The sequence below is a fragment of the Capra hircus genome, chromosome 10 (genome assembly GCF_001704415.2).
Source record: "Capra hircus breed San Clemente chromosome 10, ASM170441v1, whole genome shotgun sequence".
In the NCBI taxonomy this organism is placed as follows: domain Eukaryota; kingdom Metazoa; phylum Chordata; class Mammalia; order Artiodactyla; family Bovidae; genus Capra; species Capra hircus.
Window position 1 is genome coordinate 19,165,003 of NC_030817.1, and position 18,497 is coordinate 19,183,499.

At 42.1% G+C, this 18,497-nt stretch overlaps 1 protein-coding gene and 1 non-coding gene across 6 annotated transcripts in view; both read right to left on the minus strand.

Annotated features, from left to right (window-relative positions):
• RGS6 (regulator of G-protein signaling 6) overlaps positions 1-18,497 on the minus strand; it is a 613,815-nt gene that overhangs the window by 123,097 nt on the left and 472,221 nt on the right. The gene's annotated exons all lie outside the window — the stretch shown is intronic.
• On the minus strand, positions 11,528-11,599 carry TRNAV-UAC. The gene has a single exon. It is a non-coding gene; the product is annotated as a tRNA-Val (tRNA).

Sequence of the window (18,497 nt, forward strand, 5' to 3'; positions counted from 1 at the left end):
ATTCTTCAAGAGATGGGAATACCAGACCACCTGACCTGCCCCTTGAGAAACCTATATGCAGGTCAGGAAGCAACAGTTAGAACTGGACAAAGAACAACAGACTGGTTTCAAATAGGAAAAGGAGTACATCAATGCTGTATATTGTCACCCTGCTTATTTAACTTATATGCAGAGTACATCATGAGAAACGCTGGGCTGGAGTAAGCACAAGCTGGAATCAAGATTGCTGGGAGAAATATCAATAACCTCAGATATGCAGATGACAGCACCCTTATGGCAGAAAGTGAAGAGGAACTAAAGAGCCTCTTGATGAAAGTGAAAGAGAGTGAAAAAGTTGGCTTAAAGTTCAACATTCAGAAAACTAAGATCATGGCATCTGGTCCCATCACTTCATGGCAAATAGATGGGGAAGCAGTGGAAACAGTGTCAGACTTTATTTTTTTGGGCTCCAAAATCACTGGAGATGGTGACTGCAGCCATTAAATTAAAAGACGCTTACTGCTTGGAAGGAAAGTTATGACCAACCTAGATAGCATATTAAAAAGCAGAGAGATTACTTTGCCAACAAAGGTCCATCTAGTGAAGGCTATGGTTTTTCCAGTGGTCATGTATGGATGTGAAAGTTGGACTATGAAGAAAGCTGAGTGCTAAAGAATTAATGCTTTTGAACTGTGGTATTGGAGAAGATTCTTGAGAGTCTCTATGACTGCAACGAGATCCAACCAGTCCATTCTAAAGGAGATCAGTCCTGGGTGTTCTTTGGAAGGACTGATGCTAAACCTGAAACTCCAATACTTTGGCCACCTCATGCAAAGAGTTGACTCATTGGAAAAGACCCTGATGCTGGGAGGGCTTGGGGGCAGGAGGAGAAGGGGATGACAGAGGATGAGATGGCTGGATGGCATCACCAACTCGATGGACATGAGTTTGTGTAAACTCTGGGAGTTGGTGATGGACAGGGAGGCCTGGCGTGCTGCGATTCATGGGGTCACAAAGAGTCAGACAAGAATGAGCGACTGAACTGACTAACTGAACTGAACAGTTCGTGATGTTGAGTATCTTTTCATGTTTGTTGGCCATCTGTATGTCTTCTTTGGAAGAATATGTATTTAGATCTTCCCCCTATTTTTTTCCCGGGGTCCAGCCCCGGTGGATCCAGGGTAATTCGAAGGGGAGACAGAATCGGCGTCCTAGGAATTAATTGCTTAATTAAAGATATATAGAGAGATTAGAAACGGACAGTGTAGTAGGAAATATTAGTGGAGAAAAAGAGGCTGAATAACTTGGTTTATGTGGGATACCAATAAAATTCCAAGACAAGGAATTTGCACCATCTACGTTGGGCCACCGATGTCACTTGAATATCGGAAGGTGCCCCTCCTTGGGCTCCTTCTCACGTGGAACTTAAAAGCTGGGGCAAGTAAGTAGATGTGGCGAGCACCCATGCTCCAGATGGGAATTCAGCCAGAAAAACGGGGAGCAAGGAAGAAATGACACGGGGGAATCAGTCTTTCCAGAATCTGATCCCATTTCTTTATTTTTCAGGTTTGCTCATATACTTTTTATTATACATAGGGATGAATACAGAGTCATGCGGGGGTCAGCAGACCTGACCCTTGTCAAAATCAGGTGCTTCATATAAAATTATACAAAGGTCTTATGGGTTTTACATCATCTTCTGGCTATGAGCCCTGCTGACATTTTATGGCCCTTTCTGATAATGGTCAACCAGAAAACTTATTTTTTCCAGGGGTGATTTTTTCTTAAACCAAGCACCACTCTCCAAATAAAGTTGCATTCCTATAGGGTGAGGGTGTAGTGGGTTACAATCAAGAAAGGAATTTACTTAGCCTAAGGTTTAACATGATTATGAAGGTTAATACTTATTTTTCCTATATGCTAGTTATATTCATTATAAGGGCAAGGAATATGGAGATGTAGCAGCAAATATTGGCTCAACAAATGAAAAACCCTTCACCAATATAAGTTCTAATCAACCCACTACACTATACTAGTAATTTTCTAACTTCTCAAAAGAGTCTGTATTTAGAAAGTTTTAAAGCATCTCGTGCCTCTCACGGTTGGGAGGCTGTAAAAAATCACATGTGGCCGGATGAACCCGCTCAGGCAGGCTAGAGAACCTTCAGAGGAGTTTGTAAGTTGAAACACTCTTGTCACGCCCAGGAATTTTTATTAACTGGAGCTGCAAGTTAACTCCTTCTCTGAGAGAGGTGATGGGGGGTCAGCCCCCCGTAAAGTCAGAGGTATAGGTGAGAGCATAAAACAGTAAAGTAGGCAGACCCTGGTTTTGGGGGTAGATGCTCAGGAATGGGGGTTTCCTGAGGCTCGATCCTGCCTTTGCATATGCTGAAGCCTCCTTTCTCATGACCTTTGCCATGGGCGGAGTTCCTCACGAGGGCTCCCGGCATTTTTTTGATTGTGTCATTTCTTTTTTTAATACTGAGCTGCTTGAGCTATTTGTTTATTTTGGATATTAAGCCCTTGTCAGTTGCTTTGTTGGCAACTATTGAGGTTGTATGGCTTAGCATACATACTGAACTAAAGGCTGGTGTCTGATCAAATAACATGATAAAAAACACTGTCTGTTTTATTAAAATATTTTCTCAGCAATGGTCATATTCAGGTAGTAGGTTGAGAGACCCAGACTTGGAGTTCATTTGGAGAGAGTTGTGTATAATTTTGAGAAATTGGGACTATGCTCAGCTCTACATTCCAGAAAACAAACAAGCGAAATAACAGTGGCTTAAACAAGATGGAAGTATATTCGGTAAAAGAAGTCTGGAGGTGGCTGCATAGGATCTTCAGGAATCCACACTTTAACATTTCTTTTCCACCCTCCAAATTCTTGGTTTTCACCCCCAAGGTCAACTTATGCTTCAGAATGTCTCCTGAAGTACCAGCTATCACATCACAGCATCAAGCAGGGGGTAGAAGGAAAAGCAGAAAGCTAGAGAGTGCCTTTCGCAGGTGAGACCCCTCCTATTAAGCGCATTTCCTGGAATTCCCCTTTTCTGTTCACATATTGTGATACACAGAATAATGGCTCCCCAAAGACGTCCATGTCCTAGTCTCCGGAACTGTGAATATCTACCTTCCATGGCAAAAAGGACTTTGCAGATGAAATTAAGGCCCTCAAGATGGAGAAATTATCCTAGATTATCCGGGTGGGATCAATGTAGTCATAAGGCTCTTTATAAGAGAGAGATAGGAATATCAGGGAGAGAAGGTGATGCGATGCCAGAAGCAAAGGTGTGGGTGGGCTCGCACATGAGTGTGTGTTCAGAGGAGTGCTTGGGGAAGGGTAGAGGGGTTGGGGTGGAGAGAGTGCTTGGTAGCTGCTAGCTTTGAAAATAGAGGAAGTGACCATGAGCCAAGGAATGCAGGCAACCTCTAGAAGCTGGAAAGGGCACAGACACAGTTTCTCCCCTACAGTTTCAGAAGGAATGTAGCTCTGCTAATACCTTCACTCCTATAAGGCCCACTTCAGACCTCCGGCACTATAATACATTTGCACTGGATTGTTTTAAGCCACCAAATTTCTATTTGTTGTAGCTGTGATGGGAAATGAATACACACATGATTCAGACACCAGAATTAAGTGATCTGACAACCTGGGAAATAGTTTTATTCTGAGTTATAGGATGCTCAGCCGAAAGAGGGACCATATTACTGAGTGAGAAACAAAATAGATGTTGGGGTCAGGAACAGCAGACTGCCAGGCAGGACTGTTACGCAAATGCAAGGGTCACTACATTTAGCAGAACAGAAAAGTATTCTCAAAACAGGATTGAATCCACATTGAGGAAACATACCTTAGAAGGTAGCATAAATAGCTTTAAAAGATTTGTGGCAACTGATTCAAAAGAGGATTCAAGTAATTCTTTAGGCAGAACATTCTCTGTAAAGCTGAAAGTTACTAACCAGGTGTGTCTGAGCCCGGCTGTGAAGGCCCTAGTCTAAAGCAGGGATTTGAATTTGAGAGAAGTAACTTGCACTATTATCAGTAAGACCTTTGGCCTCTAAAATTTCTCTTGGTAAAGTCAGACAGTAAGCCGCTATGCTGCTGCTGCTGCTGCTAAGTCGCTTTAGTCGTGTCCAACTCTGTGCGACCCCATAGACAGCAGCCCACGAGGCTCCCCCGTCCCTGGGATTCTCCAGGAAAGAACACTGGAGTGGGTTGCCATTTCCTTCTCCAATGCATGAAAGCCACTATAGCTTGAAATCAACATTTATATACTCTTTATTATATGCCAGGCATGGTTCCAAGCACTTCACAGATATTAACTCATTTATATGCATAACAACCTGATGAACCAGTTACTGTCATTATCCCATTTTACAGATAAAGATAGTGAGGCAGAGAGCAGGTAGGTACTTGCTGAGGTCACATGGTCTGTGAAGTTAGAATTTGAACCAAGGCACTTTGACTCCAGTCATTGCTCAGAGTCAGTCATTTCGCGTGGTTCAGTGGGAGGGGTGGGGAGGAGGGGAGGGTGTAATTAAGGAGACAGGCAGGGCCAGAACTTGAAAGTTACAGGTCATTTAAGGGTGAGTTTTCTCTAAATCCTGTCAGATGGTAAAGAATTTGCCTGCAATCCAGGAGACCTGGGTTCAATCCCTGGGTTGGGAAGATCCCCTAGAGAAGGGATGGCAGCCTACTCCAGTATTCCTGCTTGGAGAATCCCATGGATAGAGGAGCCTGGTAGGTTACAGTCCATTGGTCAGAAAGCGTCAGACACAAGTGAGCAACTAATACTTTCCCTTTCTCTAAATCCTACTTAAGATGCTCTCTTGTCCCCAAAGACTTTTATTTTCTTTCTTTTTTTAGTTTTTTAGTTTTTTAATTTTAAAATCTTTAATTCTTACATGTGTTCCCAAACATGAACCCCCCTCCCACCTCCCTCCCCATAACATCTCTCTGGGTCATCCCCATGCACCAGCCCCAAGCATGCTGTATCCTGCGTCGGACATAGACTGGTGATTCAATTCTTACATGATAGTATACATGTTAGAATGCCATTCTCCCAAATCATCCCACCCTCTCCCTCTCCCTCTGAGTTCAAAAGTCTGTTATACACAGCTGTGTCTTTTTTCCTGTCTTGCATACAGGGTCGTCATTGCCATCTTTCTAAATTCCATATATATGTGTTAGTATACTGTATTGGTGTTTTTCTTTCTGGCTTACTTCACTCTGTATAATCGGCTCCAGTTTCATCCATCTCATCAGAACTGATTCAAATGAATTCTTTTTAACGGCTGAGTAATACTCCATTGTGTATATGTACCACAGCTTTCTTATCCATTCATCTGCTGATGGACATCTAGGTTGCTTCCATGTCCTGGCTATTATAAACAGTGCTGCGATGAACATTGGGGTACACGTGTCTCTTTCAATTCTGGTTTCCTCGGTGTGTATGCCCAGCAGTGGGATTGCTGGGTCATACGGTAGTTCTATTTGCAATTTTTTAAGGAATCTCCACACTGTTCTCCATAGTGGCTGTACTAGTTTGCATTCCCACCAACAGTGTAGGAGGGTTCCCTTTTCTCCACACCCTCTCCAGCATTTATTGCTTGCAGATTTTTGGATCGCAGCCATTCTGACTGGTGTAAAGTGGTACCTCACTGTGGTTTTGATTTGCATTTCTCTGATAATGAGTGATGTTGAGCATCTTTTCATGTGTTTGTTAGCCATCCGTATGTCTTCTTTGGAGAAATGTCTATTTAGTTCTTTGGCCCATTTTTTGATTGGGTCGTTTATTTTTCTGGAATTGAGCTGCAGAAGTTGCTTGTATATTTTTGAGATTAGTTGTTTGTCAGTTGCTTCATTTGCTATTATTTTCTCCCATTCAGAAGGCTGTCTTTTCACCTTGCTTATATTTTCCTTTGTTGTGCAGAAGCTTTTAATTTTAATTAGATCCCATTTGTTTATTTTTGCTTTTATTTCCAGAATTCTGGGAGGTGGATCATAGAGGATCCTGCTGTGATTTATGTCGGGGAGTGTTTTGCCTATGTTCTCCTCTAGGAGTTTTATAGTTTCTGGTCTTACATTTAGATCTTTAATCCATTTTGAGTTTATTTTTGTGTGCGGTGTTAGAAAGTGATCTAGTTTCATTCTTTTACAAGTGGTTGACCAGTTTTCCCAGCACCACTTGTTAAAGAGATTGTCTTTACTCCATTGTATATTCTTGCCTCCTTTATCAAAGATAAGGTGTCCATATGTGTGTGGATTTATCTCTGGGCTTTCTATTTTGTTCCATTGATCTATATGTCTGTCTTTGTGCCAGTACCATACTGTTTTGATGACTGTGGCTTTGTAGAGCCTGAAGTCAGGCAAGTTGATTCCTCCAGTTCCATTCTTCTTTCTCAAGATTGCTTTGGCAATTCGAGGTTTTTTGTATTTCCATACAAATCTTGAAATTATTTGTTCTAGTTCTGTGAAAAATATTGCTGGTAGCTTGATAGGGATTGCATTGAATTTGTAAGTTGCTTTGGGTAGTATACTCATTTTCACTATATTGATTCTTCCGATCCATGAACATGGTATATTTCTCCATCTATTAGTGTTCTCTTTGATTTCTTTCATCAGTGTTTTATAGTTTTCTATATATAGGTCTTTAGTTTCTTTAGGTAGATATATTCCTAAGTATTTTATTCTTTTCATTGCAATGGTGAATGGAATTGTTTCCTTAATTTCTTTTTCTACTTTCTCATTATTAGTGTATAGGAATGCAAGGGATTTCTGTGTGTTGATTTTATATCCTGCAACTTTACTATATTCATTGATGAGCTCTAGTAATTTTCTGGTGGAGTCTTTAGGGTTTTCCATGTAGAGGATCATGTCATCTGCAAACAGTGAGAGTTTTACTTCTTCTTTTCCAATTTGGATTCCTTTTATTTCTTTTTCTGCTCTGATTGCTGTGGCCAAAACTTCCAGAACTATGTTGAATAGTAGCGGTGAAAGTGGACACCCTTGTCTTGTTCCTGACTTTAGGGGAAATGCTTTCAATTTTTCACCATTGAGGATAATGTTTGCTGTGGGTTTGTCATATATAGCTTTTATTATGTTGAGGTATGTTCCTTCTATTCCTGCTTTCTGGAGAGTTTTTATCATAAATGGATGTTGAATTTTGTCAAAGGCCTTCTCTGCATCTATTGAGATAATCATATGGTTTTTATTTTTCAATTTGTTAATGTGGTGAATTACATTGATTGATTTGCAGATATTGAAGAATCCTTGCATCCCTGGGATAAAGCCCACTTGGTCATGGTGTATGATCTTTTCAATGTGTTGTTGGATTCTGATTGCTAAAATTTTGTTGAGGATTTTTGCATCTATGTTCATCAGTGATATTGGCCTGTAGTTTTCTTTTTTTGTGACATCTTTGTCAGGTTTTGGTATTAGGGTGATGGTGGCCTCATAGAATGAGTTTGGAAGTTTACCTTCCTCTGCAATTTTCTGGAAGAGTTTGAGTAGCATAGGTGTTAGCTCTTCTCGAAATTTTTGGTAGAATTCAGCTGTGAAGCCGTCTGGACCTGGGCTTTTGTTTGCTGGAAGATTTCTGATTATAGTTTCAATTTCCGTGCTTGTGATGGGTCTGTTAAGATTTTCTGTTTCTTCCTGGTTCAGTTTTGGAAAATTGTACTTTTCTAAGAATTTGTCCATTTCTTCCACGTTGTCCATTTTATTGGCATACAACTGCTGATAGTAGTCTCTTATGATCCTTTGTATTTCTGTGTTGTCTGTTGTGATCTCTCCATTTTCATTTCTAATTTTATTGATTTGATTTTTCTCTTTTTGCTTCTTGATGAGTCTGGCTAATGGTCTGTCAATTTTATTTATCCTTTCAAAGAACCAGCTTTTGGCTTTGTTGATTTTTGCTATGGTCTCTTTTGTTTCTTTTGCATTTATTTCTGCCCTAATTTTTAAGATTTCTTTCCTTCTACTAACTCTGGGGTTCTCCAATTCTTCCTTTTCTAGTTGCTTTAGTTGTAGAGTTAGGTTATTTATTTGACTTTTTTCTTGTTTCTTGAGGTATGCCTGTATTGCTATGAACTTTCCTCTTAGCACTGCTTTTATAGTGTCCCACAGGTTTTGGGTTGTTGTGTTTTCATTTTCATTAGTTTCTATGCATATTTTGATTTCTTTTTTTATTTCTTCTGTGATTTGTTGGTTATTCAGAAGTGTGTTGTTCAACCTCCATATGTTGGAATTTTTAACAGTTTTTCTCCTGTAATTGAGATCTAATCTTAATGCATTATGGTCAGAAAAGATGCTTGGAATGATTTCGATTTTTTTGAATTTATCAAGTTTAGATTTATGGCCCAGGATGTGATCTATCCTGGAGAAGGTTCCATGAGCACTTGAAAAAAAGGTGAAATTCATTGTTTTGGGGTGAAATGTCCTATAGATATCAATTAGGTCTAACTGATCTAATGTATCATTTAAAGTTTGCGTTTCTTTGTTAATTTTCTGTTTAGTTGATCTGTCCATAGGTGTGAGTGGGGTATTAAAGTCTCCCACTATTATTGTGTTATTGTTGATTTCCCCTTTCATACTTGTTAGCATTTGTCTTACATATTGCGGTGCTCCTATATTGGGTGCATATATATTTATAATTGTTATATCTTCTTCTTGGATTGATCCTTTGATCATTATGTAGTGGCCTTCTTTGTCTCTTTTCACAGCCTTTGTTTTAAAGTCTGTTTTATCGGATATGAGTATTGCCACTCCTGCTTTCTTTTGGTCTCTATTTGCGTGGTATATCTTTTTCCAGCCCTTCACTTTCAGTCTGTATGTGTCCCTTGTTTTGAAGTGGGTCTCCTGTAAGCAGCATATAGAGGGGTCTTGTTTTTGTATCCATTCGGCCAGTCTTTGCCTTTTGGTTGGGGTGTTCAACCCATTTACGTTTAAGGTAATTATTGATAAGTATGATCCCGTTACCATTTCCTTTATTGTTTTGGGTTTGGGTTTATACACCCCTTTCTTGTTTCCTGTCTAGAGAATATCCTTTAGAATTTGTTGGAGAGCTGGTTTGGTGGTGCTGAATTCTCTCAGCTTTTGCTTGTCTGTAAAGCTTTTGATTTCTCCTTTGTATCTGAATGAGATCCTTGCTGGGTACAGTAATCTGGGCTGTAGGTTATTGTCTTTCATCACTTTAAGTATGTCTTGCCATTCCCTCCTGGCCTGAAGAGTTTCTATTGAAAGATCAGCTGTTATCCTTATGGGAATCCCCTTGTGTGTTATTTGTTGTTTTTCCCTTGCTGCTTTTAATATTTGTTCTTTGTGTTTGTAGTCTTTGTTAATTTGATTAATATGTGTCTTGGGGTGTTTCACCTTGGGTTTATCCTATTTGGAACTCTCTGTGTTTGTTGGACTTGGGTGATTATTTCCTTCCCCATTTTAGGGAAGTTTTCAACTATTATCTCCTCAAGGATTTTCTCATGATCTTTCTGTCTGTCTTCTTCTTCTGGGACTCCTATAATTCGAATGTTGGAGCGTTTCATATTGTCCTGGAGGTCTCTGAGATTGTCCTCGTTTCTTTTAATTCGTTTTTCTTGTTTCATCTCTGATTCATTTATTTCTACCATTCTATCTTCTATTTTACTAATCCTATCTTCTGCCTCCGTTATTCTACTATTTGTTGCCTCCAGAGTGTTTCTGATCTCATTTATTGCGTTATTCATTATATTTTGACTCTTTTTTATTTCTTCTAGGTCCTTGTTAAACCTTTCTTGCATCTTCTCAACCCTTGTCTCTAGGCTATTTATCTGTGATTCCATTTTGATTTCAAGATTTTGGATCATTTTCACTATCAATATTCGGAATTCCTTCTCAGGTAGATTCCCTATCTCTTCCTCTTTTGTTTGGTTTGGTGGGCATTTCTCCTGTTTCTTTACCTGCTGAGTATTCCTCTGTCTCTTCATCTTGGTTATATTGCTGCGATTGGGGTGGTCTTTTTATATTCTGGTAATTTGTGGAGTTCTTATTATTATGGAGCTTCCTCACTGTGGGTGGGGTTCTATCAGTGGCTTGTCAAGGTTTCCTGGTTAGGGAGGCTTGTGTTGGAGTTCTGGTGGGTGGAGCTGGGTTTCTTCTCTCTGGAGTGCAGTGGAGTGACCAGTAATGGGTTATGAGACATCAAAGGTTTTGGAATAATTTTGAGCTGCCTGTATATTGAAGCTCAGGGGAGTGTTCCTGTGTTGCTGGAGAATTTGAGTGGTATGTCTTGTTTTGGAACTTGTTGGCCCTTGGGTGGAGCTTGGTTTCAGTGTAGGTATGAAGGCATTTGATGAGCTCCTATTGCTTAATGTTCCCTGAATTCAAGAGTTCTCTAATGTTTTCAGGCTTTGGATTTAAGCCTCCTGCTTCTGGTTTTCAGTTTTATTTTTACAGTAGCCTCTAGACTTCTCCATCTATACAGGACCGATGATAAAACATCTAGATTAAAGATGAAAAGTTTCTCCACATTGAGGGACACTCAGAGAGGTTCACTGAGTTACAAGGAGAAGAGAAGATGGAGGGGGTAGTTAGAGGTAACTGGAATGAGATGCAGTGAGATCAAAAGAGGAGAGAGCAAGCTAGCCAGTAGTCACTTCCTTATGTGCGCTCTATAGTCTGGACCGCTCAGAGGTATTTATGGAGTTATATGGGGAAGAGGAGAGGGAGGAAGTAGACAGAGGTGACCAGGAGGATAAGAGAGAGGAATGAGAAGGAGAGAGACAAATCCTGCCAGTAACCAGTTCCTTAGGTGTTCTCCACCGTCTGGAACACACAGAGATTCACAGAGTTGGATAGAGAAGAGATGGGGGAGAAAAGAGACAGAGGCCACCTGGTGGAGAAAAAGGAGAGTCCAAAGGAGGAGAGAGTGGTCAAGCCAGAAATCTCGCTCTCAGGTAAACTTGGGTAGTGAAGTTTGGGTTTTTAAATGTACAAAATTGACAACAAAAACCTAAGAGCAAAGATTAAAAATCTGTTTTTGAAGACAATGGTCTGCTTTTCTGGTTGCCTGATGTCCTCTGCCAGCCTACAGAAGTTGTTTTGTGGAGTTTGCTCGGCGTTGAAATGTTCTTTTGAGGAATTTGTGAGGGAGAAAGTCGTCTTCCCGTTCTATTCCTCCGCCATCTTTACAGTTCTCCCCAAAGACTTTTATAGTTCAGCTTTGCTTGGCTTCCTGGACTATCTTATACCAAACTATAAGAAACAGAGTGGCTAGTTCCCAAGATGCCTGGGAGAAGGAATTAATTTCCAGTTTCAACCTATGATCTGTTCAGAGGCAATTAGGACAGGTAACAGAAAACAGGCAGAGTGTGGCAAAGTATTTGCATTATAGAAAACCACGTTATCATATCTGACTCAACCTTGTAAACACCTTGCAAACACCCTCTACCTTGTAAACACTTCTTTTACAGTCAAGCTATGTGTGGTGAATTGGCAGGTGCAAAGCTAAAGAAAAGAATGAGATCTTTATTTATTTATTTAGATCCTGGATAGCTTGAGGGATCTCAGTTCCCCAACCAGGGTTTGAACCTGCATCCCAGCAGTGTAAGTGCTGAGTCCTAACCACTGGACTACCAGGGAATTCCTGAGACACTTATATTCTAAGACTTCTATTCCCCAGATGCAGATAAGCCAGGGTAGAATGATGATCAATCATCCTGATTGGATTGGTAAGTGACACTCCCTTTTTAGAGTAACCAACTGGCTCCCATTATATTTGGGTTGCAGTTGTAGAATGTGACTAAATATTTCCTCTGCTTCAAGTGGCTACTCCTAGAAGCCTGGTTCTAGGGTCACATAAATTTCATTAAAGTAAGCAACAATCCAAAATCTCCAGTAAAGGGAGCACACAGCTTATTCCTCAGGATTATGACTCTCACTCACCCTCCCTGGAAGCGGAGATGCTTTAACCAAGGTGAGATGGAGACATTTCTCCTGTTTTGCCCACCTGGAGAAGGTGGGGGTAGACAGAAACAAGGGCAGTGTGGGGTCCTCAGAGACGCATGATGAAGTTACTGTACAAAGGAGACTTTTAAGTCCATATTTCCTGACACAGACTAAAAAGGATCAATAGACCTAGTTAAGGCAATGATGTGAGACCTTTCTTCCACTACCCCTACTCTTGGATGCCTTATCCTCTCCACTAGGTTTTCCCTTATGTACTGTAGCCATGACCCCAGCTCAGAGCTGCTCATTTCTTGAGACATGTCTTCCCCAGGAAGGTGAGAGGCCAGGGACAAAGCTGTCTCTTTCTCCTTAAATGACATCCCTCATGTCCTTGCACCATGTAGAGTTCTACAGAGTCTGCCTTGATGAAGACTAGAAAACTAGGCTGAGACAAGGCAAAGGGAAAATGCCCATCAACATGGCCCAGAACAGGCTCTGGGGAGGAAATTACTCTGTCCCCTATATCTCTGGCTCCTAAGTAAAAGTCAAGGGGAGGGAGGCACATTTGACTGGCAGAGCCTGGAATACATCATGTGTCCTGGCTGCGCCCAGCACAGGATAAGAGAATTTCTAATACTTCCTTTGTCTATAGTTGGGAGTGGTCTTCACCCTCCCCCACATGACATTCATTATTTGGGAGTTTCATAATCAAAGCAAGACATTCAGATGCTGGATAGCCAAAATAAATGACAAACATCCTTTATGCTTCCTGTTCTTTCCATGAATGGGAAAACCCAAGGCCAAGACCAGGGTGAGGTCTTAAGGGAAGAAAAGCAGAAAGATTTCCTAGACCACCACCAGCATAAAAGGAGGAAAGGAAGCCCAACTGGGAACAACACTGGAGGGCAAGGCAGACACCTGCCTGGAAAGCCCCCCTCCCCCTGCCCCGTGTGAATCACTGAAGGACCTAGAAGTGGTGGCAGGAAGCTTTGAAGGCAGTTGGAAGGGATTCAAAGTGCTAACATCTGGTAGGGAGAAAGAGAAATACAAAGTTCTCTATGGTACTGTGAGAAATGTCACTAGATTGCAGAGAGATTAATTTCGGTCAAAGAGAAGTAAACTTTTGGCCCCATGAAGAATTTGCAATCTATTGGGGGAGAGAGTCTTAATAGGTAGGGTCAGATATTGTAATCCAAGCAGCTTGACTCTCTCTCGAGACAAATGAATTTCCAAGGCTACGGGTGCCAACAGCTAAGCAAGGCCCTCACAACATGACCTCAGTATCTCAGCAGGTTGGTCCACTTCAGCCTGTGACTGGACACACGGCTTAACACATCTGGGCTTCCTGCCCTCAGGCCTTTGTTTCCATGGTTCCCTCCACTTGAAATGCCCAGTGTCCACCTTTGAGAGAAGACATTGAGGGGGATTTTTCCAATGACCATTGGAGAAATGGCTTTCTTCCATGAAAGCCCTAGGATATAAAATCAGAAGAGAGCCCCAGGATTGGTAAGGCCGAGTTCAAGTACAAACCAGTCCCCAGGGAGAGCTAAGAATGTTCAGTAGGGCCTCCCCTTGATCAACCACTGCTTCCACCATGCCATGAGGAACTGGGAGAGAATAAATCCTGCCAGAGTTCTCTTCAAAACATCATCATTTCAGGGTGAGATAGAGCCTTCCAGAGATAAATAAGTCCTCTCATCTGTCTGTCCATCCATCCATCCAACTAACTCGCAAATATGTGTTAGATTACCTATAACTTGAGCTATTAGAAATGTTGACACCAGCTACTTTCCTCTCATCCTTACTCAGTGGATAAAACCCTAGTGCCTTGGGGTCCCATTAATTTTTCAGTTCATCTCCATGTCTGTCTGAGCATACTCTTCCCCTGTTTGGTCCCTGACCCATTCCCCATGGCCATATCTGGAACTTCTGTTCTTTGGCTCCATTGGTGAAAAAAGTTTCTGCATAACCTTCACAGAAGCACAGAAGGGACCCTCTATCTCCTGGTCTACACGGATCATCCCATTTCCAGAGCCCTTCCTCCTAGTGCCACTTCCCTCCACCACCTAATTTGGGGTTCAGAGGGAAAGTAGGCATCATCTTGCCTGTCATGATATTTCTCCTTTTCCTATGTAAACATTTCTGATTATCTGAGGCTTATATATACTACCAGTTTCCTCTCTACTCCTCTGGTCCATCATCTCTTTCTAGTCTTGTTAACTTCTTCTCATTTGTGGAAGACTTTGCTGCCTGGATCACCATCTTGTTCTCTACCCAAAATCCTGCTATTATTCTTGATGACATCATTATCCATGTGGGAAACCTGCTGAATATGTCAGCTTCTCAATTCCCTGTCCTCGACTCCAATGACCTTCACATTCAAATCATCTTGCTCCTCCTGTTTGTAAATTGCACAGAGATTCCAGGTGGAGTTGGAGTTGCAAAGGGTGGCTAGGGTTCTGTTCCAGGGGCCCAGAATTTAGAAAATACATTCTAAGGATTGTTAAAGGTTGTGCAAATACTTAAACACCTTTTTTCCTCTTAGGAAATAGCACCTTCTCCAAACACATTCCAACCTCCAGGCAAGTGGGAGCAGTCCTATTTTTAACAGGTAAAATTCAGGACTCTTAACAGGACCTACAGAAGGCCAGGCCTACATCTCCAGCCTCTCGCTGCCCACCCCTGGGCCTTGGCACATGCTGGTCCATCTAGACCACCTCCAGGGCCCAGCTCAGATGTTATTCCCACCCTCACTGCATGTGGTCTCACAGCCCATACACATTTATCTCTATCACATGCTTGTCACACTGCACTGCTGCTGCCTGTCCAGGTACCTGCTCCTCACACTATCCACAAGCCACCTGTAGAGAAGCCCTGTGTCTTATTCATCTCGAAATTCCTGTGCCAAGCTCAGTGCCCAACACTGCAGTCGCTCAATAAACATTTGTGGAAAAAATGGGCCTTTAAAACCGATAATGTCCAAAGCTAGGCAACAAGTAGGGTGGACTCCTGACCTTCATCACCTCTCACTCCATCTCTCACTCCTAGTCTTCGGCGACTTAGCTGGGGGCTGACCATCTTTAGAGTTGCTCAGGCCCAAAACCACAGAGTGATCCCCAAATTCTTGTTCCCTGTCACATTTCACATCCAATCAGACGACCAGACAGGAAACCCATTCAGCCCTACCTTCCAAACACAAAACACCATCTGCCATCCAGCTTTTCTTACCACCTCCACTGCTCGCACCTAAGACTGAGCTTCTGTCTCTCCTGCCTGATTCCTTGGTGGTCTCCCTGCTTCCACCCTTGATTTCTGATGGTGGAGCCCCACGCAGTGAAAGAATGAAGCTTTAAAAATGTTGTTCAGGACAGATCTGCTCAAAACCCTGAAATGGCCAAAGTCCTCACAATAGCCAACAAGACTACATCATCTGACACCCCTACTCAGATCGACAGGGCACACTCACATCTTTGCTCAGATGGCACCTTATCCTGGCGGATTCTCCAACTGCATTTCTTTTTTTTAATGCTGTGCTGAAAGTCACATAATATAAAACAGTTTTAGCCACATTCAGACGTACAGTTCAGTGCACTAAGCGTGTCCACAATGTTGTGTGGCTCTCACCATCATCTGTCTCCTTAATTCTTCCCCTTCCTAAACTGAAACCCTGTCCCCATTAAACACTATGTCCCCAAGCCCCCTCCCCAGCGCCTCCACCTCCTGGCCCCTGGCATCTACCAGTGTGCTTTCTGACTCTAGGAGTTTGACTATTCTAGGTATCTCGTGTAAGTGAAATCAAACAGTTTATGTCTCCGTCTAATGTATGTGTACATGTAAGTTGCTTCAGTTGTATTCAACTCTTTGTGACCCCATGGACTGCAGACTACCAGGATCCTCTGTCCATGGGATTCTCCAGGCAAGATTACTGGAGTGGGTTGCCATGCCCTCCTCCAGGGGATCTTCCTAACCCAGGGATTGACCTGTGTCTCTTACGTCTCTTGCATTGGGAGGCAGGTTCTTCACCACTAGTACCACCTGGGAAGTCCCTAATGTATACTGGAAGGCACTTTTAAGGCTAACAATATATGTCCTACAAACAAGTAATACCTTTTCTCCCCCTGCACTATACAATAGCTTCTCATAGATAACTAATGACCACACTGTAAATATAGCAAACTGCTCCAAATCTGCTCTCCTGATTCTTTCTGTTTCACCTTTTAAACTTTCAGAAGCAGTTATCCCTTTTCACATACTAGATGCTACTTATTTATTATGCTTATTATCCAGTTTATCCCCCCCGACCCCACTGAAATATAAGCTTCATAGGGGCAAGGATCTTCATCACTTTTGTTTGCTGATACCTCCAAGCACCTGGAAAAGAATACCTGGCACATCTGCTGCTGCTAAGTCACTTCAGTCGTGTCCGATTTTATGTGACCCCATAGACGGCAGCCCACCAGGCTCCTCGGTCCCTGGGATTCTCCAGGCAAGAACACTGGAGTGGGTTGCCATTTCCTTCTCCAATGCATGAAAGTGAAAAGTGAAAGTGAAGTCGCTCAGTCGTGTCCGACTCTTAGCGATCCCATGGACTGTAGCCTATGAGGCTCCTCCATCCATGGGATTTCCCAGGCAAGAGTACTGGAGTGGGGTGCCATTGCCTTCTCCGACCTGGCACATCATAGGCACGTAATAAATATGAATACGCTTTTCACACAGAATTAACTTTAAAAGAGTTCAGTTCTCGACGTGTCTGCCTTTTATTGCTGTCTAACAAAATGCCCTCAAAGTGAATGGCTTAAAATAATTATTTATTTTACTCGAAAATCTGCAATGTGGGCAGAGTTTGATGACTTCAGCTCACTTTGCATGTTGCAGCCTCAGCTGAGGTGGCTCTACTAGGGGCACGTTTCAAGTGGAAACTGATCACTGGTTGCAAACTAGCTCTTTCTGATGGCTGGGGGTTCAACCAAGGGTGTAAGCTGAGGGCTTCAGTTCCTTTCCATGTGGGCCTCTCCATGGGCTTCTTGGGCTTCCTTACAGCATGGTGACTGCACTCCAAGAGCAAACATCCCATGACAACAAGGCAGAGGTGCATGCTGTTGTTATGACTTAGCCTTGGGTAACATGAGCACCATGTTATACTCTGTTGGCTCTATCTTTTGGGATGGAATGGTACCAAAGTTCTAGAAGATCATGTGGGATTGAAGATAGTATTCCAGACATCTTTAGAAATACAACCTGGCACACAAAGATAGGCCCAAAGCCTTGTTAGCTCATGACAACCATGTTGAAAGGGCACTTAAGCATGACTTACGCCCATCACAAGCCTTTTGAAACACAAGTGGACAGACTGAGAGATGTTGAGAAAGCTTATTACGCCAAACTCAAGTAGACAGAGCAAAGGATTTGGACTAAAAGCATGTTTAAATCCAAACTTCATCATTATTGTGCACAACCTCGGGAAAGTCATGGAACATCCCTGAACCTCACCTTCCCCATCTGTAAAATGGGAATAGTATACTTTTCTTGTCTGCTTGACACTAATGATATAATAGGCACACACTTGAGTAAGTGTTCCTAAAACTACGAAATACTTCACTCTATACCTTTGGAGGCCAACAACGGTCTAGTGGTCATTTGGATTTTTGTTCTGAAGCAATCGACAGGCCATAGAGGAGGAAGCACTTACTGAGCTGTGGGTGCAGCAGCCTGGACTTCACTCATCGACTGTGTGATATTAAGTAGCCACGTAAGTTTTCAGAGCCTCAGTTCTGTCATGTGGAGGGATAAAGCTGGGCTTCCCCAGTGGCGCTGATGGTAAAGAATCTGCCTGCAATGCAGGAGACCCAGGTTCGACCCCTGGGTTGGGAAGATCCCCTAGAGAAGGGAATGGCTACCCACCCCAGTATTCTTGCCTGGAGGAGCCCATGGACAGAGGAGCCTGGCGGGCTACAGTCCAAGAGGTCACAGAGTCAGACATGACTGAGCAACTTTCACTCACTCACTCACTCAGGGATAAGGCTAATTGCCTTGATTAACCCTGAGAATTATGGTAAGGACTTGATATAACTCAAAGGTTATATCAAAGGTTAACTCAAAGAAATACATATGCTTATGGTAAGGGCTCAGTAATGTGGGTTATATCACTTGGTAATAATTATATTATTATCTAAGCAGTCTCAATTTTTTATTTTAGGTAAAAATATGTTTTTGTGAATACAAAAGTGAAATATTTTACTTCAGTGAAAACTTTAGAAAAGCCAGCTAAGCATAAGGAAGAAAATAGAAATCACACATAAAATTTTCCTCTTAGATTCTCCATCTGTTATCTCTTTCTAAAAATAAATTTTTCTAGCTTTATATTATATCTAGCTCCCTTCAAAGAAATAGTTGTCCACTTTGAGGGGGGTGGGCAACGATAAGCAATAAAGCGGTAAACAGCAACTTTTCATACCTCCTCTGATTTCCTTTAGACAGATCTCTAAGAGTGAAATTTCTGGATCACTTCCAAGGCTTCAGACTCTACGATACAACTGGCCTTCAGGATACACTGAACCCAGTTTTCCTCTCTCTGGAAGTGCGTACTCGTGCC